General features: G+C 41.3%; 1 long non-coding RNA gene across 1 annotated transcript in view; it reads right to left on the bottom strand.

Moving 5' to 3' along the window:
• LOC141581630 (uncharacterized) overlaps positions 1 to 23,812 on the bottom strand; it is a 358,748-nt gene extending 334,936 nt beyond the window's left edge. The window contains exons 1-2 of the long non-coding RNA XR_012514383.1: positions 23,536 to 23,812; positions 2,975 to 3,022 (exon numbers count right to left, since the gene is read on the bottom strand). This is a non-coding gene — a long non-coding RNA (uncharacterized LOC141581630). The remainder of the gene's footprint in view (positions 1 to 2,974; positions 3,023 to 23,535) is intronic.
• Between the last annotated feature and the right edge of the window lie 2,531 nt (positions 23,813 to 26,343).

The raw sequence follows: 26,343 nt of genomic DNA, 5'->3' as shown, positions 1-26,343 counted from the left end.
TTTTTTAATCTATCATGAAATGGTGAGACTACCAATATGGTGAGACTACCAATGGGGAAACTAACAAAATGCTGAAAATCTAGAAAGTAACTCAAGTCTCAAGTTACAGTGAAGAGACTTAATATGGAACAAGTTGAACCTGAAGAAAATCCAAAAGAGCACAACAGAGAGCTAGATGTGGGAATCTATTGCTCATTGGAGAGTTTACATATAGCGATATACAGATAAGGAATCATAGTATATGGTGATAGTTAAAACCAGGAGAGCAGATGAGACAGACCAGGGAGAGAACGTTCAGTGAAAAGAAAAAAAGACCAAGACTGAAACCTTTGGAATCACCAGTGTTTAATTAAGGGTAAGAGAGCATAATAGAAGTCATGAAAGGGATGAAAACTGATGAAGGACCTCAACTTACAACAAGAAAGGAGAATCAAGGTTGGAAATCAGCAAAGTATTTGCATGAGTTAAGAACTGAAAAATCTCTGTTGGATTTGGAGATCTAAAGACAGCTGGTGAGCACCACGAATGCACCTGCATTCTAACACTACCATGGTGCGTCAGCATAATCTGTTTTGTTGGCTCCTCTCTTAGCCTGTTATCTTCTATGGGGCAAGAATGATGTCTCATTTAACTCAGAATCCCAGCACCTAATAACAGCACATCGAACAGGAAATTCAGTAAAGATTTGTTGATCCTAACTGAACTGAGGCCTGAGATTTCCCTTTGAAAGTCTATCCAAGAGGCTAAGAGTGAAATTCCTAAGCGTGCGGAGCTTTGCGCTTCTTGACACACTGACTCCCCAGCTTCTCTGATCCAGAATTATTCGTAATTATCTTCATGAGATCACAAGTTTAAATGAGACTCCCCTTCTGTACTTGTTGGAACCTTTCAAATAAAATAATTCCCTTGTCTTTAACAAGGTAATTATAATTAAAATAAGAATAGCAGAAATAGCAAACACCTGTACTTTATATTTTACAAAGTATTTTAATACTCATAATTCCCATTCAATAAAAATAACAGCCCTGTGAAATGAGTATTTTTATTTTCCCTGTTTTGTGACTGATCTAAAAATCACTCACACTAAGAAGGAGGTTCCTACTGGACCCACCAAGTTCCTCTGGCTTCAAATATCAAGCTCTCTGCCACACTAGCTGGGATGGCCTGCAAAGAGGCTGGTTCCATCATTTTATGCCTCCAGGCTCATATGTGATTAGCATTTGAAGATCTAATTTATCATGTTGGCACCTGTTGCTGGAGGTACTGAGGGTGGATATTAATCATTTCAAGGGATTCAGTTCAAACCTAGTGAATGAGATGATTTCTTAAACTCTTGGAGGAAGATATTCAAAGTCTCACACCTTGATGTACTGAGGAGAAAAGAGATTTTTCTAAGTATTTGGGAATCAGGATTCTAACCTGACCAGTTGACTTGACCTTTGAATTTCTTCTTACATTTAGGAGAATGCTCATGTGGGTAGGACCCACGGTAAATTACTAGGACTATTGGGGTTGGTGGTAGGTTCTGCTTTACCAGGTTCTGATGATACTACAACCGACCAAAGAACCCAAAATTCCAGCATTGCAACAATAGGGGTAACGGAAGTAACCACTGCTGCCCCTATTTTTCCCAACTTCTACAAATACTTGCTCTTGCACGCTCTCTCTCTCTCTCTCTCTTTCAAATTTGAGCACAGAACTCAATTTCCAGGATATGTTTTTCAATATCAGATAGCCCAAAACAAAAAAAGCAGGAGCAACTGAGCAATTTCATTCAAAACAAATCAAGCAAAGCTTTTTTTTTTCCTTAAAAGATTTTAAAATCCTTCAGTACCTTAAGTGGATAGGAAATTGAGAATATGTTCTTTGATTTTAAAATGTTTAATTCAGTTTCTTTCCAAAATTCAGCTCTCAGGATGGTTCAACTCATAGCTCCTTCCTAATGTAAATGAATTCAAAAGCAAGGCATGCCAGGATGGGAGGGCAACTTGGGGGCCAGCAAAGTGGGGTATAAAGAAAAACTAGGCAAAAACTTGTAGCAAGGGGCCCAGTAGCAATGGCTGGCCAGGGAGACCTCAGCCAAATGGACTAAAGTATCCAAAAAACATGGTTATTCCAGATATAGCCCCGGGACTGTAATCTGGCAGCCAGGGCAAGTCATGATCAGAAGATAATGCAGAATTGGGAAGAGATGCATCACTACCTTGGAAAAGGGCAGAGAAACAACATGGCATAGCAGACAGCTCTGCCATGAAGCCAGAAAAACGTGGCTTGAAATTCAGCTTTGCTCTTCCTTATCCATGTAACTGGGGCTCCTCTTGAACCAGTTTCATTTTTATAATGAGGAATGTTCATACCTTTCTTTTATGATTGTTGTGGGAATTAAGAAAATATTTATAAAGAATCTTCTACAATACTTCTACAAAACAAACACAAAATGAATGTAAGCAATTATAATTTTATAATGATCTGTCCTTTCACCACAGCACACCAAGGAGCTTAGCCCAAATTAAGAGGAATTGTATCAAGATTGGGGTTTGGCTTGACTAGCCTTTAAATAAAAATAACAAAAAGTAAAAAAAGATGGGGGTTTGGAAACTTGAAGGGATATTTATTTCATAATTATCAGAGGAGCTGCATATTATCCCAGGCATTGGGGGATTTTTCCTTAAACAAAAATTATCAAATAACACATAAGAGCAGTTATTGTTACTTTTAACATCCCTCTAGTAGAGACTCTTGCAGATAAATTCCAGCTCAGTTAGAAAAGGAAAGATAGATGTGTAAGTACAAGATGTAGCCACCCACTATAAATAATTTCCAAACAAAAGGGCTGTCTAAAGTGAAACTGACCACTGCATCTGATCACAAATTACTTCCAAAGACACATAGAATAATTGGACATTAAGATAAGAAAGATCACCTGTAGGGGAGAGTATAGAGCAAACCATCAATATAAGCACTCATTACTTACTTCAACATTTGGGTTCGTCGTTGAACATGTTTCTTCAGCAAAGATAGGCTAAAAATGCAAGAAAGATAAAATTCAAATAAGTTCATTGTGCAATTCTTCTCAAAGAAGCTGAAATAAATATTCAAAAAAGTTTAGTGATAGGAATAGGGATAGTAAATTCATTTTTTCACACAGATCCCAGCTTCATCCAAGGACAGTCAAAAAGCCAGTAAATAACAAACTCTGTAAAAATGGCAAAAGCAGCCAACAAATTAAGTAAGCCCAGAGACACAGTAGGAGGGAAGCCATGAATCCAAGACACGAGAGGAAATTTGTTCTTTGAACATTTCTGACTTATTTTCTAAAAGTAATGGCCTAAAACTGTAGCAATCATTTGTAAAAATATAAGTCACATATTCACTTATATAATTTTCCCGTTTTGCTTTCTACATCTACTCTCAAGTAAGGGAGGTGGCCAGCTGGAGAGAAAAGGGTGCAATCTGCCATGAAAATGGCTTTAGAATGAAGCTAATAGACAGTTATTATGCTAGTTAAAGCTGGTCTCTTAGCAAGGGTTCTTTAGAAAAACAGAACCAATAGGATAGATTCAACATTAATAGAGATAGAGAAAAGATGTATCATGAGAATTGGCTCACGTGATTATGGAGGCCGGAAAGTCCCATAATCCACCACTCACCAGCTGGAGAATCATGAAAACCAGTGGTATAATTCAGTCTGAGTCGGAAGGTACAAGAACAAGGAGCACCAACATTCGAGGGCAAGAAAAGATAAATGTTCGAGCTCTAACAGGAAGAAAATTGGCTTTTACTCTGCCTGTTTGCTTTACTCAAGCTCACAGTGGATTGGATGATGCCTGCCCACCTTGGTGAGGTTGGGCTGTACTTAGTGTAGAGATTCAAAGGCTAATGTCTTCCAGAAACACAGACACATCTACAAATACTGTTTACCAGCTCTCTGGGAATCATTTAGCCCAGTATAGCTGACAGATAAAATTAACCATCACAGCTGGAAAAAGAATGTCTCATAATGATAGTTTTCATTGTTCTCCAGGATAAAAAGATGAAAATGTTGAAGTGCCCTAAGAAAATCCAGGAAATTGAGAGAAGAGCCTCACTTTGGGGAAGCTGAGCTGAGAGCCTTGGTTGCTACAGACTTGTTGAGTGAAAACGTGCAAGTTGATTGATGTGGAAAAAATCTTCTCTGTCTTCCCTGTAAAACCCTCGGTGACATCTTCTTTGGTCTACCAGGTATCTGGGTAAGTTGCTTCTTTAAGAGATGACAAAGAGTTGCTGGGTCTGCATTCAGGTGGTCATAGGATAAACAGAGAAGGTGGTTGTGGCTTCTGGAACCAGAGGATGACTGTATGGCTGACATCTGGGTTACAGGACACAGGGAACCCAAGCATCAATCCACAGGTATTCATCGCAAACCTGATAAGTATTTAGCAGGGACCTTGCCAACCAATGTAGGGAAACCAAAATAAGACACAGAAGGGCTGGAAAGAGAATCTTGAGTGAACAAAAAACCCACTCACAAAGCACCAATTGGAGTAGATAAGGAAACCACATATGAAACCTGACTTTTCCAAATATTCTTAGTGTAAAGAGCAGCCTGTTCACTAGCATAGCACAGGAATCTAGGGAAATCATCACTGATTTCTTCCTTCAAATACATCAAAATCAATAAAATCCTCTTTCTTTTACTCATCTTTTATGTTTAATATCCGGAAGTCTTCTACATTCCTATTCTCACTTCTCACAGCCTTTTGCACTTCATCTTTATGTCCAGAACATCAGAAAAGAAATTTAGTCATGTATGGTATAGATAGGTGTTTATGTCTCAAAACATTGCCATTTTCCATTAAAGAGGCATCAATTCCAGGGATAAAAAGAGAAGTTTCTCAAAATAAGGATGGACAGTATAGAGTACCATCTATACAGTCAGTTTGTAGACTTATCAAGAGCAGAAAACACGGGTTTCTTCATTTGTTTCCTTGTGTGTCCGTCTCCCCTGTTAGAATGTCTCCCCTGCTAGATGCTCTAGTGTGCACACATCCTCTTTTTTGTTCATTGTCAGAGCCCCAGAATATGCAACCATGCCAGTAGTAAATTCCAAAGAAAAATTTGTTCAATGAACAAATGAATGATGTGTTTTTCCTGAAAGCTTGGTTGGTCTATTCAACTCTTCAAGAAGGGAGGAGATGATGTTCATTGAAATCATTGGAATGTTTCTTTAGAATTCTAGTTGTAACCATTGAGGAAAGAAAAAAAACAGCCCCTGATACCCAGAAGCTGGCCTGGGTCTCACAGGCAGACCCTGTGATTCTCCCATTAGACATGAACCATCTCACAGAAAACCAGCCTCTGACCAGGCTACTTTGAGACCATGATAAAAAAAAAAGACCAAGCAGGGCCACTTCATAATTTTGTCTAAGTACAAACAAAAGAAAGTCACTGTACCATCCATGAAATAACAAATACCCTATCTCTTGGTTGAAATGAGGACTGCTCCTTCTTTACCAATAACAGCTTTCTTCTCCCCACAGTCTCCCCTTCATGTAGATAAGAGTCATTGAAATTCGCAATCACAGAATTGCCTTGCTTTCTAACAGCATCTCCCTGCTACCTTAGACCCTGCCTCAAATCACCCAATCAAAGTCCAAATTCCATAAGGTCCTTTTTAACACCCTCTTACTGAGACACCCATGATTCCCATGATTTCCATGATGTGTGTTCTCCCTCACTGCAACAAGTAATAAAACAGCCTTATTCAAGTACAAGAGTTGTTTCTGGAGATCTTTGGCTGGACATCATTAATGGGGTATTGCACCCGAAAGAAGCATGAGACAAGAGTGAGAAGTTCAGACTTAGAATGATTAAAAAGTACCACCTACTGTTAGATATTTGATTGATAATAGTATAATAGATAGCACTACTTGAGCCACTACACTCTACCAGATACTGTGCCCCCGTCTCCTTTAATCCCTATCACACTATGAGGACGATTCTATAATCTTCCTCCCTTACAGATGGGGAATCTGAGGCTCAATGAAGTACCTTGGTCAAGTTCACACAGTAAGTGGTGGAACCAGCTTTAAACCCAGATATTATACTGACCTTTCTACAGGTGGCTTACTTTCAGAGGGGGTTAAACTTTAATGCCTACATTCCTAAAGTTTCTTCAAGTACTATGTTCAGTGTGAGAGAGACAACCTTCAAACCAAGAAAGATAAGAACTTCAGCATCTCTTTAGAATATCCTGGAGGGCTCCAGACCTCTGCCAAAGCACCTCTCCAACTTTTATTCTTCAAAGAAGCTTAGTCATTGGCACCAAATTTGCATCACAAAACCAGTTCTCAATTGGAATATTTTTTAAAAGCTAAAAGGAACTGTCTTTCTGACTGCATAAGTGTTTCTCTGCCAGATAAGATAGAATATGGGTTTTGTTCCTGCCAAAGGAAAGATCATTCTTTCAACAAAAGCAACAGACTATTTTTCCAACTGTGCCATGAATGTTCTGCAGCCGTCACTGAATGGGCTGAATTGACAAAACATCTCTCTCTCTTCTGAGTTAATAATAACCAGGAATGATTACATCTAAAGCTAAAACAGGACAGAAGGCTGCAGGACTGGCACCCCAGATAAATCAAAAGAAGTCTCAGCAATGCAATATCTTCTCAAAATGTGATTCTATTTCTTCTCTCACTTTGGAGGGAAATCTGCAGAATCGCACAGAAGTTGCATGATTGCTCTCCAACACCAATCTGCGTGAGAGGCACATGAAATTAAGAGAAAAGTTCTCAGACACTTGGCCCACATGTAACAATAAAAACAAAACCAATAGATAGCCAGCTAAGAGACTCTTTGCAGTGTTATCATTTGGCTTAATTCTGCTGGGACAAAGCAGATGTTTACAATATTCCAAAGGAAGGAGACACAGGGCCATATTGCAGGAATATGATTTCCTGTTTGGGACTGGCATGAGAGACCTAAATAAGATGAATTCACACAACAAGGAAGCTGGAAAAATTTCTGCAATATGGAGACATTTCTATGAGGAGGAAGAGGGCCCCTGGGAACACTTCCATTTCCCACAGTACGTCTTTCTTTACAAGTTGTTTCCTCTTCTCTAGTAATTCAGTGGCTGAAGCCCAGGCTATGGGCTGGGGCTGGGTAATTATTTCACAGAACCCACTAATCCACATACATATTTACTTATGCGAAGTAAACAAAAACATTATTATACGAGGATCTATAGCATCATTTTACTTCATAAAGAGGAAACATACTTCATAAAGAGGAAATGCTGGAAACATCTGGTCTATACCATATCTCCTCATTCTGCTACTAACAATTTCATGCAAAACAAAATTCAAAAGCTTACAAAATTCAAAAGTCAATGCTTGTTAAGCGTCAATTTAATTGTTTTAAACCTACAACTCTCAAAGGAATTTCCAGGTTACTGAGATATGAAAAAATGTAATGAAACAGTAACAATTACATTTATTTTGGACTAGGACCATTAGATACCTTAAGTAAAAATTCATCGACTGAGTGCTGCCTTCATATGATTCATACTTTGGTGGTGTCTAAAAGTTGTTTGTATATTTATGTCATATTTACTTGTCCCTGGTTTGGGTCCATTAGTTCTCATTTATTAATTCTCTCTATAATGGGTCACTTTTATAGCAGTCTTAAAACAGTGGAAGATGAGGACTCTGAAGTCAGATGTGCTTCATTTCTCATTATAATATAAATTAAGATAATAAAATATACCAGACCACTCTTTTATATTTATTCCAGTGTTTCTAAGATTTGGCAATTCAGTTCTGAGTATTTCATGCATTTGTGACTCCCTTATCTTCTGTTTTGTCTTCTTAAATTTTTCTTTTTAAATTCATATCCATGTTCCCAGAAACTTCTGATAACTCTTGGGATTTTCATTTTAAAAATTGCAGGAGGAAATGCACTAAAGCAAAGTGATTGCTCCAGATGATGAAGGTAGTTATTTCTTTTTTGTTTTTTACAATGAGCATGTTTTTATAATCAGGAAAATGTATTAAAAATGAAATATGGAAAAAATACTTCTAACTCCATAATCAGGTGCAAGCACCACAGGTAGCACTAACTTTCTCCCTTCATCAAAAATTCTGATCTCTGAGTTTTACTCAATGCATATGAAAAAGCATTTGCAATAGCATTTGATAAAAAAACAAATATTCTATGTCTATTTCTGGTTCACACAGATGACAGAGGACAACTGGTCCTTCCAGTTGTCTTTCCTTGTTGCTCTCTGCAGTCAGCAACCATGGAGTTTGTACTTTACTTTTTCTGTTTCATACCCTTTCTCCACCACTGGGAAGTAAGACTTTGAGATTCTGGAGGCAAAGGAATGATCCCTACATCCTGCAGGACTGGTTCTTGATCTACTAAATTAATCTAGGAAATTTTATCTTACTCATGCCTATTTTGAAAAAAAACTTAGTGGTACTGAAAAGATGGAAGCCTACAGGGAGAACTTGGCTTAAAAGGAACATTTAAATGCATCTAGTTATTCTTTGTAAAATATTTCCCTGTTGTCTATTTTCTGTTTATTATTATGATCAATATTTTGAGCATTTTCATATTGTTAACTGGGTTTCCAGGAATACAATCTTAATTTACAATATTGCTTTTATACAAAATAAGGACTTAATACAATCATCACATAGGCTGGAATTAGGTAGCAAGTTGAAGCCATAACACCCAGTTTCCTCCTATTTCTCCTTTTTTTAATCATCAATTTTAACCAAGTTTTCCTTCTTAAAGCAATGGCCTGCCATAAGTATCTGACCAGCTTTCAGTGTCCTTTCTGACAAAATAAAGAGGGAGCAATAACATTCTGTTTTTCTATAAAGAGGAATATCAAAAGGTGAATGGAGAGACAAAAAAAAAACAACTGATGATGTTGCCTAAACCCTAGGGAAGAAATATACTTAACATAATCTATGCCAAAGGAAGCCCCCTCCCTTCTTGTATTGATAGCATATGAGATGCTCTAAAATTAAACTGCAAAGCCATGGTGATTTGACCATGCATAATGTTGACAGTATTGAAAAAGTAACAGCCCAGATCCAGGACATGAATATCATCAGGCATCTCTAAAACTGTTGTTTCCTTTTCTCTCTGTATGATGCCATGTAGAACAAATCTGCCTCCACTAACAATCTGCATACAGAATCTGCTGACAGTCCATCTTCCCTAATAACTCATAATAACTTCATTTCTTAGGTTCTTTACATAGTTCCTAAAAAAAATAACCAGCCGCCACCCTCCAAGGCCACTCTTCCTCAACCTTCGGTTTTCCGTGCACACAGCACTTCTTCATTGTGTACCTACAATGGCAGTTATTTCTAACTTGCTTCTCTGTGGTTTATGCTCCCATTCTCAGCAGGGCTTCACAACGTAAGAGTAGGGCATTGATAATCTCTATTCAACCTTCTGTTCTTAAGAGCAGTGGAATAATCGCACCAGGCCTCTGACCTTTCTGGGTCCTGCCTCCCTTCCCAACACCTCGGCCTCACCCAAACCCCCTTTGTGAATATGATGAGTCCCCATTCACTTCCCTCCACTCAGCTCTCCATGGGGCTTTGCCACAAGCATTATTGTATGTTGTAAGAAAGAGGCTTCCCTCTGGATGGTGTGTTTTGCTCCCTGCAATTCACCATTACTTTCTTCAAAAAGATGACTTTTGTAATCTTTCATCTTAGAATATTGATCAAATCAGAGGGGGTAAAAGCAGGCTAAGAAATATCATCAGGCTCCCTTACCGGGTTTGTGTAAGCGAAGTTAGTGACTATTTGTGAAGTAAGAAAAATAACACAGCTTTAAGGACCACTGGAGGACTTAGGTTTATGTTTAAAGCATTCTGAGATGCTTTAAACATAATGTTTACAGATTAAATAAAACCAGAACATGTTTTGTATAATTGAGATAGTACATGCCCCTTAAGGACACTTGATTCTGCAGGTTACTGAGGGAGGGCAGAGCTGTATCAGTTAGGATATGCTGGACTGCAAGTAACAGGAAACCTGACTCAACTGGCTTACGTAAGTAAGAAGTTTATTAGATTACATATGAGGAAGTCAATAGATGGTCAATGGGGCTGTACACACAAAATGACCAGGGTTCCAGTTCTGTTTGCCTACAGCCCATTTGGCTCAGATGTCTTCTGTGTGTCCTCCATGTATACATTTTGTCCCTGTGTTCCCTGTCTTCATAGGTTACCAGATCACCTGTCCTCATGCAAGGAGGTTACCAGCCACAACTAGCACAACTTACTATCTTGTTTATTTGCTGTAGGTGAGACAATCTCTCCTCTCATCATGAAACATAAGGCCATGCTTGGGCCTAGTTAAATCTCATGCCCCACCTAGACCAATAATTGACTGCAGAAATGTCACATGCTTCTTGGCTTGGCCTAAGCAGGATTTACCCAGGGGGTGAGGATGGAGTTGATTCCCCAGATCACAGGACTAGATGAAGAAAAGCGGACACCAGAATCAAATCAGAGGATTGTCCTGAGGACGGGAGGAGGGAGAGGAGAGGCAGCCAACAGCATCCATTGCAATAGCATCATGATCACAGTTGTGGGTTCTGGTGTCCAACAGACCAGCACTGAAATTCTACTTTCAGAACTTAACCTTATTTTACCTCTTCATGCCTCGGCTTTTTTGCATCCATATAGATGGTTGTTCTGAGGATTAACTGAGACTGCATGTAAAGAAGTAGGCACAACATATGAGATGTGGTGGGCACTGAGTAAATGATGGCTGTGGGGAACACTCCTAAAGCTACTGTTACTGACATCATTGGGGACGTTATCATCACCATCATCATTCACTATTAAAGTCTCCTTAGCAGCTCTGATTCCGGGCATAATTTGTAGACTTGGGGGGTTTCTGAGCAGCTAATGAATCAAGGCTCATAAACCAGACACGTCCATCCCCTCTTCCCCGCATGAGGGGATTTCTGTAAGTAGATAAGAGCTACTACCCTCCCCACTCCCAGGGAAGCCATGGCACAGACCTCAGCTATCCTTCCACCTTTTAAGAATTCTCCAGATGACTGTGTAACAGAGTCGTACACCATCCCTGCTGGCGAGGAAGATGCAGTTGGGAAGAAAGTTGCAGCCCCAGTCCTAGGAATTCGTCTTTCCCCCTTTCCTGGCTGCCCCTGGTATCTGGTGTCAGAAGAGGCTCCCCTGGAAGTAGCTTCTGTTGATCCAGATGGATCCAGATGGTTTCTGCTTCCCTTTATTTTATTATATTCTTGTCTCGCACATGGAAAAGGTGAGCCAATGAGTGCTAAGGATATTTGCTCTGCCACTATACTTTGAAACTAAACCTTCTACCATCCCCAATATACAATCCTGGTTCAGTACAGATCAGCTGCAGAGTAGTTATGAATTTAAGAATACGGTAGTGCCCTTTCCCATTTCCACCATCGGCTATGAGAATTCCAAATAAATCAGGCAAATGTCCTTCCCTGCTTCACTGTCATCCACCATTCTTCCCGGCATCCTGGAGACCATCCGCCCCACTCTTCCCGCTTCCTGTCATGACCATGCTCCAAAGAGGTCTGTTGGTCTTGTTAGCTTGTGCCAACCTTCAGACTGCAACAGAGTCTGATGTGTTTATCTTTATTTCTCAGTGTCCTTGCCCATCCGATCCTCCAAAGCCCTCTCCTTACACATCTACTCTACCCCTAACATCCCCATTTATCTTTAGCATTTATTCTTCAGGAGCCCTTTCTATTCTTTTGCTTCAGTCAGTGATATGGTTTGGCTCTGTGCTCTCATCCAAATCTCATGTTGAATTGTTACTCCCAGTGTTTGGGGAGGAATCCGGTGGGAGGTCCCTTGGATCTTGATCATGGGGGCGGATTTGGATCATGGAGGTGGATTTCCCCCTTACTGTTCTCGTGATAGCAAGAGAGAGAGAGAGTTCTCATGAGATCTGACAGTTTGAAAATGTGTAGCATCTCCCTTTCATGTTTTTTCTCTCTCCTGCAGCCGTGTGAAGATGTGCTTGCTTCCCCTTCAGCTTCCAGACATGCCTCCTTTACAGCCTGTAGAACATTTTTATTAGTCAATTAAACCTCTTTTCTCTATAAATTATCCAGATTTAGGTATGTCTTTATAGCCACATGAGCAGGAACTAAAGCAGGCAGTGATGGTGCTTCCTAAGGGAATTGGCAAAATTGAAAATCATTTTTTGATGAACAGTGACGTTAGTGGAAGGTCAGAAGCAACAGGAGAATTTAGAGTCAGTCATACCTGGCTTCAGAGCCCAGCTCTGCCACAGTCACATGACCCTGTGGAAGTTACTTAACCTCTCTGAACTTCAATTTATTCATCTGTCTACTGGCATTTTTTAAAGGTTAAATAGGACATAAGTGAAAAGTGCTGAGCTTAACACCTAGCTTAACAAATGACAGCTTTAAATTGTGATAGTTACAGCACTAACAGAATTAAGTCGATAAGGAAGATTCCACTTTAGGGGAATTCTCAGCCAAGGTAAGATGCAGTCTTCTACTTGCCAAGTCCTAATTTAATAAAAAAATCATTTTTATAAGATTGTAAGGAAGAATTCAGAACACCAGGAGGTGGACATCAACCAGAAGGATTTTTATACAAATTCCTTTCATTTTGTACTCAGTCCTTGGCTGGTGAGTTTTCTGTCGTAAAAGGCTTTAAAAGGTCTTTTAGTGAGGACTCCTCTGTCTTTAACAAGTCAAGTAAAAAGAGTCTCTTCTACTGTCAACCTCCATGGACCATCCTTGCTCACTATTCCTGAAGGTGAAGTCACCTCCTCTCTTTTATCCTGAATAATTGACAGTAACATATCCCATTACAGTTTTTAATTTCTCATTTGAAGCAATGAACAGTGGGACTTCCTCTGTTGTCTAATAGTGGTATTGGAAAGTTGCAAAATTATCATCACAAGTTATATAGCCAGACATAGAGACTTTTGAAATATAGTTTATGTTTTCATTTTCTCTCTGTAAGTGTATAACTTGTATATATCATCTCTAGGCATCCTATTCTCTCTTGGTGACAATTTTTGATGTTATCCTTTCCCAAATGAAGGTCAGATTATTACAGTGTATCAGTCAGAGTCCAACCAGGAGACAGCAACTACTAGTAATTTGACCAGGAAATTGAATGTAAAGAATTATTAACGAAAACAGGGGATTAGCATGATGGGGGGCTGACTAGTAAGAGGTAAAAAGAACTCTTGAGAATTTAGGAATCACCAAAGGAGGCAGAGCCATGACTATGAGGCTGAGGGAGCACCCAAGGAAAAGGCTTCTTCCTGAGGCTGAGATGCAGACCTCATGGGAGAGGGGTCACTAGATAACAGAGAAGTTGCTGAGGGGCCGCAGGAGTGGAACTTGCTGCAAATCACCCCTATGGGGTGCAGGAGAAAGCTAGCCTCAAAAAGGTGCCTCACCTGGGACCTCACTTCAATGTCCCATGAGGGGTTAAAGAAGGCAAGCGTGGGAAGATGTCTCAATGGCAGCACTCAGCTGTGAGGCCATTTGGAAGGGGTCAGAGGAATCTTCTGGATGCCTGTGAAGAAAGCTGCTCCCTTTGGGTTGCTGGAGAAGTCTTAGGCAGCAGGTACCTACTGAAAGAACACCAGGACCAAGAAATTTAAGCAACCCCTTGAGGTGGAAACCAGAGTGGGAGAAGAATAGTGAAACATCCTTTTACGTAAAAAGGAGCTGGAGGATATCCACGTGAGCATGGGGCACACCTCCCCATGTGCACCCTGGGGAGGTGGCATGCCTCTAGGGTCACACTGTCCAATAAGGTGGCCACAAGCCATATGCATGCAGATCCCTTTATATTTAAATAATTAAAATAAAAATTAAAATCAGTTTTTTGGTTGTACTAGCCATATTCCAAGTGCTCAACTTCCAGATGACTCTAGCAGCTACCCTCTGAGATAGCCCAGCTCTGGGAGCTGCCCTGCCTGTGGCTCTGTCCATCTGGCCTGGGAGCAGCAGTATGGTATTTGTTGTGTTTGACCCTAAGACAGTATGGCTGGTTTCTCATAATCTTTGTGATACATTCAGGAGATTCAGAATGTCCTGAGTGCTCTGATGAGAGGACTCAGGTATTCTAAAAGAGCCAGTTCTATTTTCTTCAGGAGTCTTGTGTAGTATACTAAATTTGTGACCCTATTACATCTACACTTCCTAAACTGGAATCCCTAACCAGTGTTCCATGCCCAATTCAGATTTTTGAAATATTGGGTTAGGGTTCTTTCTACAAAACAAACAACATCCACATCCTCTGTTCATCCTAAATTTCTCCAACTGACGTCAGTGGCCATGATCTGTATTGCTTTGCCTGAGAGACTTCTGCAAAGCCTGGAAGGCTGTTCTGCCAGTGACAGGCTGGAAGTACAAGAAATTGGGAGCAGCCATCAGCAATAACTGACAGCAGTTGGTGTAAAAATAACACAGCTCCTTCGTCCCTCAGGTAAGATCATTTTAAGGCATGTATTTCACATGATCTCCCGAAGTTTCCCCTTGGGGTTAAGCTCTACTCACTTTCTTGGGAATGCACATTTTATTGGCTTTCTTTCCATCCTTTTATCACTTTCCCACTTCTCTTCTATCATATCCTATATCTCCCAAATAAATTACTTGCCCTGAAACCCTGGTTTCACAGTCTGCTGCTAGGAAAACCCAGGCTAAGACACCCTATGTGACTTCTTAACATTTTGACACATTAATGAGCATTATCAGTCCTCAGGAGAGGCAGAGCACATGCAGTAGCTCCCAAATGTGTTGTCACTGGGTCCACTTTTTCATAGCATTCCTGTCACATCTCCCTGAACAGTGTTCCATAAAATTCACCTTGGGAAATGCTGGTTTGGCGCAAAAAAGAATGAGCTCCAAGCTGATCACTCCAAAAGTCACTCTAAACTAGATATCAGATTAACAGCATCAGTCCAGTGGGATGCTGTGGCTTTTGGCTTTACCTTTACAATAATATTAGGAGTTATTCAGAGTCAGAATAGAAACAAAATAGAACGCACTTTCCTATCTCATTCAGAGCCATTATGCATCCCTGATGGAGCTCTGTGGGAAGTTCTGCTTAAGAATGGCATCATGCTTGATATGGTTTGGCTGTGTCCCCACCCAAATCTCATCTTGAATTGTAACTCCCCATTGTGGAAAGGACCAGTGAGAGGTAATTGAATCACAGGGGCAGGTTTTTCCCATGCTGTTCTCATGATAGTGAATAAGTCTCACAAGATCTGATGGTTTTATAAAGGACAATTCCCCTGCACATGCTCTCTTGCCTGCCACCATGTACAACATGCCTCTGTTTGTTTGCCTTCTTCCATGATTGTGAGGCCTCCCCAGTCATGTGAAACTATGAGTCCATTAAACCTCTTTCTCTTTATCAGTTACTCAGTCTCAGTTATGTCTTCATTAACAGTGTGAGAATGGACTAATACAATGCTACTAAGAAGAGTCCAGAAAAGGCAGAACACAAGGCCAAAGAGAGAAGGTGGCAGCCACTTGAGAATACAGTGAAAAGTTAGACTTGCAGTGTTGAGGTGAAAGTTAGAAAAGCGATAAGCTAGAAAGAAACAGTGAATAGCAAAAATGGAGTAAATGGCATTCTTCTTTGCATTTCAGAATATTAGGCTTAAAAGACAGCTCTTCATATCTAAAAGAAATATGCCAAAGACAAAATGGAGCAATTGTTACCATATACGCAGAGTACTTCATCCAACACGTGTTATGGGATCATCCCTCACTTCCTACCTCAAGAGTTAAAAACTGAATATTTTAAAAAGTGGGGTCTTAAAAAGGTTAACAAATATTGTATGTTCTCACTTAAAGTGGGAGTGAAACATCAAGTACTCATGGGCATAAAGTTGGCAGCGACACTGGGAGTACTGGGGAGGGAGGACAAGGGTTGAAAAAGTACTTATTGGGTTCTGTGCTCACTACATGGATGACAGACTCATTTGTACCCCAAACCTCAGCATCATGCAATATAACCATGTAACAAACTTGCACAGGTACCCCCTGAATCTAAAATAAAAGTTGAAAAAGAAAAAAATAAAAAATAAAAATATTAAGCAAAATTCTGGTCACCAGAGCAATAAAGAAACAGTGTTACATAATATAAACTTTGGAATCAAATAGACCTCGGTTGAATAGCTGCCCTGCTATTCAAGGGCACCTATCTGCACTTCAGCTTCCTCATCTATAAAGTTCCTCATCTACAAAAGTAACTACCTTGTAGGACTGTTGTGAGAAATAAACTAACATATATTAAATACCCAGCACAGTGCCTCAATAAGTAGTAACTTTCATTAAGCCCATAATAAGTTACTGAAGCACTTAGTATGTCTTGGTTATATTGTTCCCACAATCTACTGTGACCAGTTTCAGGGAAAATAACTAAGGACAGGACCCAGGGGTGGGTGGACCAGGGCAGGACAGGGCCCACCCGGGAAGAGCAAAGCCCAGCCTATTTCCTACAGCTCCCACAGCAAACTCACGGAGGCCTAGCCCCCCCTGTCCGGCAAGACCAGATTGGCTGCTGCATTTCTATTACAAAGGGTTTCAATCTTTTGTCAGTGCCCAGAAATATCTCCAGACTTTAGATTTTTTGACACTTTCTCAGTCCTACAAAATCGAACAAAAGCCAGGATGCTGAATGCAGTTTTCCCAGTCTATAGGAACACTTCTGAGCATCCCAATCATCCCCCCAATAAAAGCCTCTCTGATTCTACCTCTGCTTCCAGCCACCTTCTAGTTTTTCACTCCCTTTTTATTAGTGCATTCTCACACCACTAACAAAGACATACCCAAGACTTGGTAATTTATAAAGAAAAGAGGTTTAACTGACTCACAGTTCTGCAGGGCTAAGGAGGTCTCAGGAAACTTACAATCCTGGTGGATGAGGAAGCAAACACATCCTTCTTCACGTAGCAGCAGGAAGGGGAAGTACTAAGCAGAAAAGGGGAAAGTCCCTTATAAAACCACTAGATCTGAACTCACTCACTATCACGAGAACAGTATGAGGGTAACCACCCTGTGATTCAATTACCTCCCACCAAGTCTCTCCCAAAATCCGTCGGCATTATGGAAACTACAATTCAAGATGAGATTTGGTTGGGAACATAGTGAAACCATATCACCGTTCTAAGTACAACTTCTTGCAAGAGTTGATCACTGTCTCTAACCCTCTCCTCTGGTCCTCTCTTGAGCCCACTACAATCAGGCCTGCCCCCACCCCTACTATTGGAAAACCCAATGTTCACTTCTCAGTTTGCTCCTACTGCAACTGACCTACCAACAGTGCCCCGGGACAGAGCGCTCTCTGCTCCTCCTACATCACCAGCCCCTTGTCAGCCCCAGCTGCTCCTCATCAGGCCTCTCCTCTTCCACACCTGCCTCACTCCCTTAGTGACCTCATCCATGGCTTTAAGTATCCTCTTCAAGGTTTTCTAATATGTCCTGATAAGCTGTCAGTTCTCAAAGGTAGCTCGCCAGTGTGGACTTCTGCCATGAAAATAAACCAAAAGCCCTCTTTTGTCCTGTCTATGCCCTGCTTCCTTTTGTTAGAGAAACAAAACATTTCCAATGGATTAGGTCTTTTCTTGAGTCAAGGATGGACACTGACAACAATCCCACATAGATCCATGTATAAACTGGCCTGTTGCTTGTGGAACATCTTTTATCCTCTTCGAGGTGTTCTAACATGACCTCGTACCATGTGACATTTTCACTTGTTACAAGATCCTGGACATTTCTTAAGCTGTCTCAGTTTGGGAATCTCATCTGTACCATGGCTCATCAACATTTCACCTACAGGCCCCGCATATAGTTAAAAAGAACATTTTAATCACTTCAAATAGTAGAAGATAGAATACAGGGCACAATATTAAACAATTGTGAGGCACACATTTTATTTGCTCTCCCAGAGTTTCCCCTTGGGGTTAAGTAAATGGCAACCCACTGAGTCACTGAGTTGGTAATGCACACTTTCACAAAGTACACATTTTTAAGATCCTCTATTATATAATAAAATCCAAGGTTTTTTTTTTTAAAGTATTGTCCTGGCAGCAGTGTAGATGGACAGAGAGACTGATCAATTTGCCTCCCTATAATTTAAATCTCACATGACTGACTTTTAAAAACCCATCTAACTCAAAAATGTTAAGTATGTAGGCTCTGGGATATGTTTTATTTTTATCTCAGAACTATATCTTCTCCCCAAAAATTGTATTTAAGTGGTATTTCCATTTAATTTTTGGAATGAAGACACTGCCTCTTGGCCAAATGCAGTGGTTCATGCCTGTAATCTCAGCATTTTGGGAAGCCCAGGCCAGAGGATCACTTGAGGTCAGGAGTTCAAGACCAACCTGAGCAACACAGTGAGACCCTATCTCTTTAAAAACAATTAACTAGGGGTTATTGCTTGCACCGGTAGTCCTAGCTACTCAGGAGGCTGAGGCAGGAGGATCACTTGAGCCCAGGAGTTTGATTATAGTTTGAGCTATAATCATGTCACTGCACTCCAGACTGAGTGAAAGAAAGTGACTCTGTCTCAAAAAAAAAAAAAAAAATACCTTTCCTAGAAAGAAAATGAACCTGAATTTTGAGGTAAAACAAGTTTCACTAGGAAATGCAATTGAGAAAGCATATTGGCTCTTATATATATATTTCTCTCCTATAAACAGACTATAAAATAACTGAAGCACATACGTTGGGGTTAGGGGTCTGGTTCCTTTCTTTCTGAAGTGAGTATAGTAGTCCCAGAAAATGAGAACAATTACCAGATAGAAGACTCTAATTTTAAACCAAATATAAGGTTGAAGGATTGCTAATACCATCAGAATCTCTGATGAAACAAACATCTACTAAGTTCACCAGAAGACAGAAGTAGGGCACCTTGCTTTTCAACACTTTCCACACTTTCCTTTGTGCTTCCTCTTAGTTTGGATATACAGTCATACATTGCTTAACAATAGGGATATGTTCTGCAAATACATCATTAGGCAATTTCACCATTGTGCAAGCATCATGGCCTGTATTCACACAAACCTAGATGGGACAGCCTGCAGTACACCTAAACTATATGGTATAGCCTATTGCTGTTAGGCTACAAACCTGTACAGCATGTGACTCTACTGGATACCGTATGCAATTATAACACAATAGTATTTGTGTATCTAAACACATCATACAAAGTACAGTAAAAATATGGTATTATGATCTCATGGGGCCACCGCTGGATATGCAGTCTATTGTTGCCCTAAATGTTATATGTGCATGACTGTATGTGAAGGATGCCTGAGTACACACGTGCCAGAACACCATCAGGAAGACTGTCCTGCTCCTTGCCTTTCACTTCTTACGGTGATCGCTTGCCTCCACAGCTGGCCAAAGCAAAAGGCTCAACCCACAGCCCAGGCCTCATCCTGTAGCCCCCTTAGGGAAACGCCTCTACCACCCCCTCCTTCAGTGGATAGTGAAGCTTCGTTCTGAACATTGAGGTTGTGAAATACAAGTATAGGAGCTTTAAAGTGAAGCAAGGAGAAACACCGTAAAAAGAAAACAGTTTCGAGCATCCCAAAAGAATCTCTGCAGAACACTAAGCAAGTGTGCAAAAGAAATTTCTACAGACTAAAATGCTCCGTGGTCACCATCTTGAAATTCTTTTTTTTTTTTTTTTTTTGGAGAAGGAGTCTCACTCTGTCCCCCAGGCTATAGTGCAATGTATAGTGCAGTGGTTCCATCTCAACTCACTGCAACCTCCACCTTCCGGGTTCAAGCAATTCTCTGCCTCAGTCTCCCAAATAACTAGGATTACAGGCACCCACCACCACACCCAGCTAATGCTTTATATTTTCAGTAGAGATGGGGATTTCACCATACTGGCCAGGCTGGTCTTGAACTCCTGACCTCATGATCTGCCCACCTCAGCCTCCCAAAGTGCTGGGATTATAGGTGTGATCCACCATGCCCAGCCAAAATCTTTAACAGTTTTTTAACAAGGGGCTCCCTATTTTCATTTTGCCCTGGATTCCACAAATTCTGTAGTCCTTTCTGATAAGGTCTTTCCGTATTGGCAACACCTCTAAACAACCAGAGGATATACTTTGGAAGAGATGTGGTAAAAGAACTGAAATCAGCAAAAACTCCCAGGTGAGATATATTACCTCTCCTGCTTACAAAATTTGTCTTTCAGGTTGTCTGAATTTTGTCACTTCACTTTGTCAAATGGTCTGAAATGTTTTTCCATTGGGAAAAAAATGGTGAAGAAAGGAGAGGAGAAAAATTCTCTTTTCACAAGCACTATAAACACAAGGATATCAGTCATCCAGGCAGTGCGAATTAATTTAATCTACCCACTTGTCTTCCTCCTCCTGGCTGAAATCAGCTGCAACATTATGACTAGGTGGGGAGAGGGAAGCAGGACAAGTGGTCTGGAGCAGGGGCTCCCAGTCACAGAGATGCCACAGTTGCACCTCAGGGTATCAGTTAGGACACTGATGTTGGAGAGTGAGAGAAGAGTGCCCCAGGAGGCCGATGAGAGGTGCAGAGAAGGAGTCAGAACATGCTAATGACACACTTAGCCTGTTCCATTCCAGAAATTTGCCCAGGGTAGGTGAATGCCAAGGACAAGTCAAGATCCCTTTCCTTTTCTGCATGCCATGAGTTCTATTCCATAACGAATTATAGAATTAACATCAGCAATTTAGCTACATTGTGTCCCAAAGACATTTATAAACAGGCCTAGCACAGTGCATACACAGCAGGTTTTCTAAGGGCAACAAATGCCCTTCGAATACCAAAGTGCTGCTTTATGAATTAATGTTTAGGACACTCCTATCCAAAGATGAGATATAACCTGAATCCTATTCCACTGATGCACATAATGAAGGTAAATACCGGAGATATATTCCTACAAATAAATTTATTTTTAATGTGCATCCATCCTTTCCACGAATACACTTAATTATTAAATTAAAGGAAACAATAACTTTCAGCATCACTTGCCAAGAATGTTGAAGATTGAAATTGGATGATTAAATCTTTTAACTTAGAATGTAATGAGCACTTTTCTTCCAAAAACTCTAAGTTCCTAATTCATCCTTATGTGAAATAAACAACGGATGAATTTCCATATTTCCATGGAAACCAACAGGAGTCACTTGCCCATTTGACAGGTGAATGCACAAGCCCATAGGGGAACACAGCTCCCAGACTAACACTTTTCTCTCTCTTCTGCCCTAGGTATCCATGATCATCAGCACACAGCCCTGTGTAGCCCACAAAGTCTTTTTCCCTGTTTCTCCCTGCACACCAGCCAGCAGCAGGTAAAATGTACAAAACACCAACCATGGGCTGCTCTAAATGCCTTTTTTCTAATCCTGATGACAGTCATTGAAATTGGCCCAGTTTTGCAGATGGGAAAACTGAAGTTCAATGGAGTAAGGAGTTCACTCAAAGTAACCAAGCAAGCTAATGGTCATGTTGGACTCTCCAGCAGCTACTGTGCTGCTTGGGAGAGTAGGTAGTGGATGAAGGCAGTTGGGAGAAGGCAGAAGCGGGAACGAACATTGAAGACTCACTGCCCACTTTATAACTTACCTCATAGTCAGGCTAGGTACCAACCTAGGTGGACAGGAGGAGGCTCCCACTTAACCCATGATGATCTCAGGCCCAGAACACAGCCTGTGTTATCACCTTTACAGCAGAAGCTGTATCCCACCCTCACAACCAAGGCTGCAATCTGTCATTGTATCTCCACCAGGATCACCACAGAGACTTTGCATTAAGTGCCACAGACTGCAAGGGCTAGGCTGCAGATGACAGGACAGGAGCTGCAGCTGTTACTAGCATTGTGGAGGTGACGCTGTGGGTGACCATGAGCAAAGAGAATGAGAGGGTCTCTTTTCTTCAATGGTTTCTCATGTTTTTTTGTGTTTTTTTTTAATCATTTTGCCTGTGCCCCAGCAGCTCTTAAGGTGTCCCAAAATATCCCTTTGGAGCATATCTTATGAACATTTAAATATTACCTATCTTATGGCCCTAGGCATTCCAACAAATCTCAATGTATGGCATACCTTTTTTTTTTTTTTTTTTTTTTTTTTTTTTGAGGCAGTTTTACTCTGTCACCCGGGCTGGAGTGTGGTGGCACAATTTTGGCTCACTGCAACTTCCACCTCCTGGGTTAAAGAGATTCTCCTGCCTCAGACTCCCAAGTAGCTGGGATTACAAGCAAGCACCACCACATCCAGTTAATTTGTTTATTTTTAGTAGAGATGGAGTTTCATCATGTTTGGTTAGGCTGGTCTCAAACTTCTGGCCTCAAGTGATCCGCCCGTGTCAGCCTCCCAGAGTAGCTGGGATTACAGGCATGTGCCATCATGCCTCGCCAGCATTCTTTATTAACTAAGCTTTGCCACAAGAATGACATAGAATGTGAAATTAACATAGTCATAAGAATGTAAATCACTGACATACATAAGTGTTCTCAATTTCACCTTTCTAACTCTTTTTAAAAAAAAATAAATAACTTGGCCAGGCGCACTGGCTCACACCTGTAATCTCAACACTTTGGGAGGCTGAGGTGGGTGAATCACCTGAGGTCAGGAGTTCAAGACCAGCCTGGACAACATGGCAAAACCTCGTCTCTACTAAAAATACAAAAATTTAGCCAGGCGTTGTAGCATACACCTGTAGTCCCAGCTACTTGAGAGGCTGAGGCAGGAGAATAGCTTGAACCCGGGAGGCAGAGGTTGCAGTGAGCCAAGATCATGCAGCTACACTCCAGCCTAGACAACAGAGTGAGACTGTCTGAAAAATAATAATAACTTATGTATTTTCTTCTGTGTTGCTACCCAAAGTCTCATTGGTGACAATGATTCTCAAATCTGACTACACATTCAGCTCACCTATGGATCTTTTACACAGCATGGTACCTAAGCCCCAGGCTAGACCAAGTGAATCAGGCAGGGCAAGGCCTGGATGTTGTTTAAAACTTCCTGGATGATTCACGTAAGTTTCTAAGACTGAGACATTTTAGGGTAGTTGGCATCACCTGGGGATAATTTTAAAGTACTGATGCCTGGGCCACCCCCACTCACGGGGTTTCCACGTAATTGGTCTGTGATGAACCGCTGAAAAAGCTCCCCAGGTGATTCTAATGTGCAGTCAAGTTTGAGAACCACTGCAGAGTACAAAGAAAAATTATTCAACAGGAAAAGATGAGAAACTAAAGAGCAAAAAAAATAAGAAACAAAACTATTCACACTCCTCTGAGCAGTTGGAACCCAACACTTCTGCCTCCATTCTGTTCATCTTCCAAACATAAGCGTTAGCGGAGGTAAAGGTTGCTCCGCACACATCCTCAGGCTGCCTCCTTTCTGTTCCCTCCAAGACTTCCTGCTGAGCTCTTAAAAGCATGGACTTGGAAACAAACAACCTTGGGTTACAGTCCCGGCTGGGTGACTCAGGCAATGTACTTACCTCTCTGTCTCAGTCTCCTCCTATGTAAAGTCATTACCAAAGAGCTGACACTTCCTAAGTACTCAGTAAACCCTGGCTGTTCTAATTACTGGTGGTCTGTCTTCGACTCTGTGAGGCAAGAGAACAGGATCTGGAGGCAGGGAATCTAAGGCTGCCTAAGGCTGATTCACGCTGACTTCCTAGAACTAAATCAAAAGAAAAACCTCAACTTTCCACACCTAAGTAATAAAACGACTAGAGGCTACTCCTTTTGCAAAGCCACAATCCCCTTTCTGCGTGGATGGTGGAAAATTGAAAGTAAGTACCTCTGATTGGTCATGAAAAGAACCAATCAGATATTTGCATAGGAGTGTCACTTTGTAACTTCACTTCAGCCTCTGATTGGATGCTTTCCACAACCACTCAGACTGATCGTGGTTCACTGTATTTGCATGAGATATACACCAAGTGGCCGATGGAAAACCTCTAGAGGGTATTTGGACCCCAGAAGATCCTCCTGTAGCCATGGCCCTTGAGCTGCTGCTCTGGCAGCTCCCACCCTATGAAGTGTACTTTCACTTTCAATAAATCTCTGCTTTCCTTGCTTCATTCTTTCCTTGATTTGATGTGCGTTTTGTCCAATTCTTTGTTCAAAATTGCAAGAACCTGGACAACTTGTATTTAAGACCCTCTACTGGTGACACTTGTTGGTAATAACTAATAATGATAATTAAAACAAATAGGCTTATGATGTTCTAAGTCCTGTTCTAAATGCTTTACATATAGTAACTTACGTAATTCTCACAATCGCCCACAACTCCCAGCAGTCACGAGCTTTGGCAAAAACTAACGTGATCCTTGATCATTGGAAGAGTCCATCCACTCTCTTCCCAACAATCAGGGAGAGCCCAGCACCACCTTCTCTTTGTCTATCTCTTTGTGGGTTTAATATCTGCCTAAGCAATTTTACCTGTGTCTTTTCCGTTTGTTTAAAGGCTTCAACAAAATTGTTTAAAGGCCCAGACACAGTGCTCAGCACCTAAGACTTTCAGACAATATTTCTTTCCCTGTCGTCCTTAATGAGTTTGAGTTCTCAAGTCCCTTGGGGATTATTTTCTCCTGAGCAATGTGCCTGCAGTGCTAAGTTCACGGTCCAGTGAACAGCAGTGCCTTCTGTTCTGGCCCCCGGATTGGCCTGTGGGCTGGCCTACAAGTCCAGTGCTGGGAAATGACAGCAGCTGTCAGGCATGAAGGAATCACATCCAGAAGGGACCACCAGTCCTTAGAGAGACATCATTGCCCTGATGAGCTAGCATTGGAATGTCATCTCCTTACCACCCCATCCACCCATTGACTCCACATGTGAGCTAAGTGATTTCATTCCACCATTTATTCTTCCCCACAGTCTATAGAGCACTGTACTTCCCCTGAGTTTGCAACCAACCCAGCACACATTTCGAATCCTTCCTCCAGACCACCCCAGAACCTCCCATTTAGCCTTGTTGGTTCAGTTTAAGCACTTCAAAGTCACCCCTGCTTTGATGTGCATCGATGCCAACAATTACCAGTAATGTCTGTATCTTACTACTTCCTGATTGCCCAAACCTTTTACACAGCTTCCTAAAAGCCAACTTTTAAAGTATTGTTCAGTAATATCACCACTTCTGAATCATCCATTAACTTCCCTTATTAATGGCTCTGCTTTCTGTCTGGTTCTATCTGTCGGCATCATTTTTGATATTTTTGTAGCCCCTTATTTTTAAGGCATGCAGTTTACAAAACTAGTTCATCTAAGTATGGGTAAGAACAATTTCCTCCCTTCAAGAAACATAAGGAGGAAAGTGTATGTAGAAAACCTTTTCGATTATGTTGGGGGATTAGAGGTGGGCTCTGAAGATATTGTGGAACGCTGTTTCCCCATGGTTTCCAGGATAGCTTTCAGGAATCCTTTTCTAAAGAATAGTCAAAGGGAGCCCCACTGAGTCATCTGTAGGATTACTATTCAGTGGGAAGAATTCATGATCTGGGGTCCAACTATGTGGGCTGGAATTCTGAACTTCATCGGGTAGTTTTGAACCCTTGTCAGGTAGCTGTGTATGTAGCCTTAGGCTGTGTTTCACATTCCTGACCTCAGTTTCCCCTTCCATAAAGTGAAGACAATAGGATTGTTGTGTAAATTAAAGGAGATAATGCACTCTAAAGACCTGGCACAGCCGGGCGCGGTGGCTCAAGCCTGTAATCCCAGCACTTTGGGAGGCCGAGGCGGGTGGATCACGAGGTCAAGAGATCGAGACCATCCTGGTCAACACGGTGAAACCCCGTCTCTACTAAAAATACAAAAAATTAGCTGGGCATGGTGATGTGTGCCTGTAATCCCAGCTACTCAGGAGGCTGAGGCAGGAGAATTGCTTGAGCCCAGGAGGTGGAGGTTGCGGTGAGCCGAGATCGCGCCATTGCACTCCAGCCTGGGTAACAAGAGCGAAACTCCGTCTCAAAAAAAAAAAAAAAAAAAAAAAAAAAAGACCTGGCACATAGTAAATACTCCAGAAATTATTGCCGTGGTTTTTATTATCATCTTCATTATCTTTATTAGGAACAGACTTCTATTCTTCTGCAGGCTGCATCAAAAACTGAGCGCTGGAAAACACATCTGTGAATAGGGAGGCAGGACTAGATAGGCACTGATATTCTCCAACTCTGTGGTCAATGGGCATGCAGCAGGCGGCAGAGCCCCACCTCCGGCGTTTCTGACCCTCTCCCATCCCATTTTCCCCTTCCTGCTACTTCTCTCCTTCCCCAGCCTGTGCTGATGATGGCTGGGAGTTCCGA

This window comes from Saimiri boliviensis, chromosome 16 (genome assembly GCF_048565385.1).
Source record: "Saimiri boliviensis isolate mSaiBol1 chromosome 16, mSaiBol1.pri, whole genome shotgun sequence".
Classification (NCBI taxonomy): domain Eukaryota; kingdom Metazoa; phylum Chordata; class Mammalia; order Primates; family Cebidae; genus Saimiri; species Saimiri boliviensis.
The sequence above is the reverse complement of the archived record's forward strand: the minus strand, read 5'-3'. Positions and strand labels throughout refer to the sequence as shown.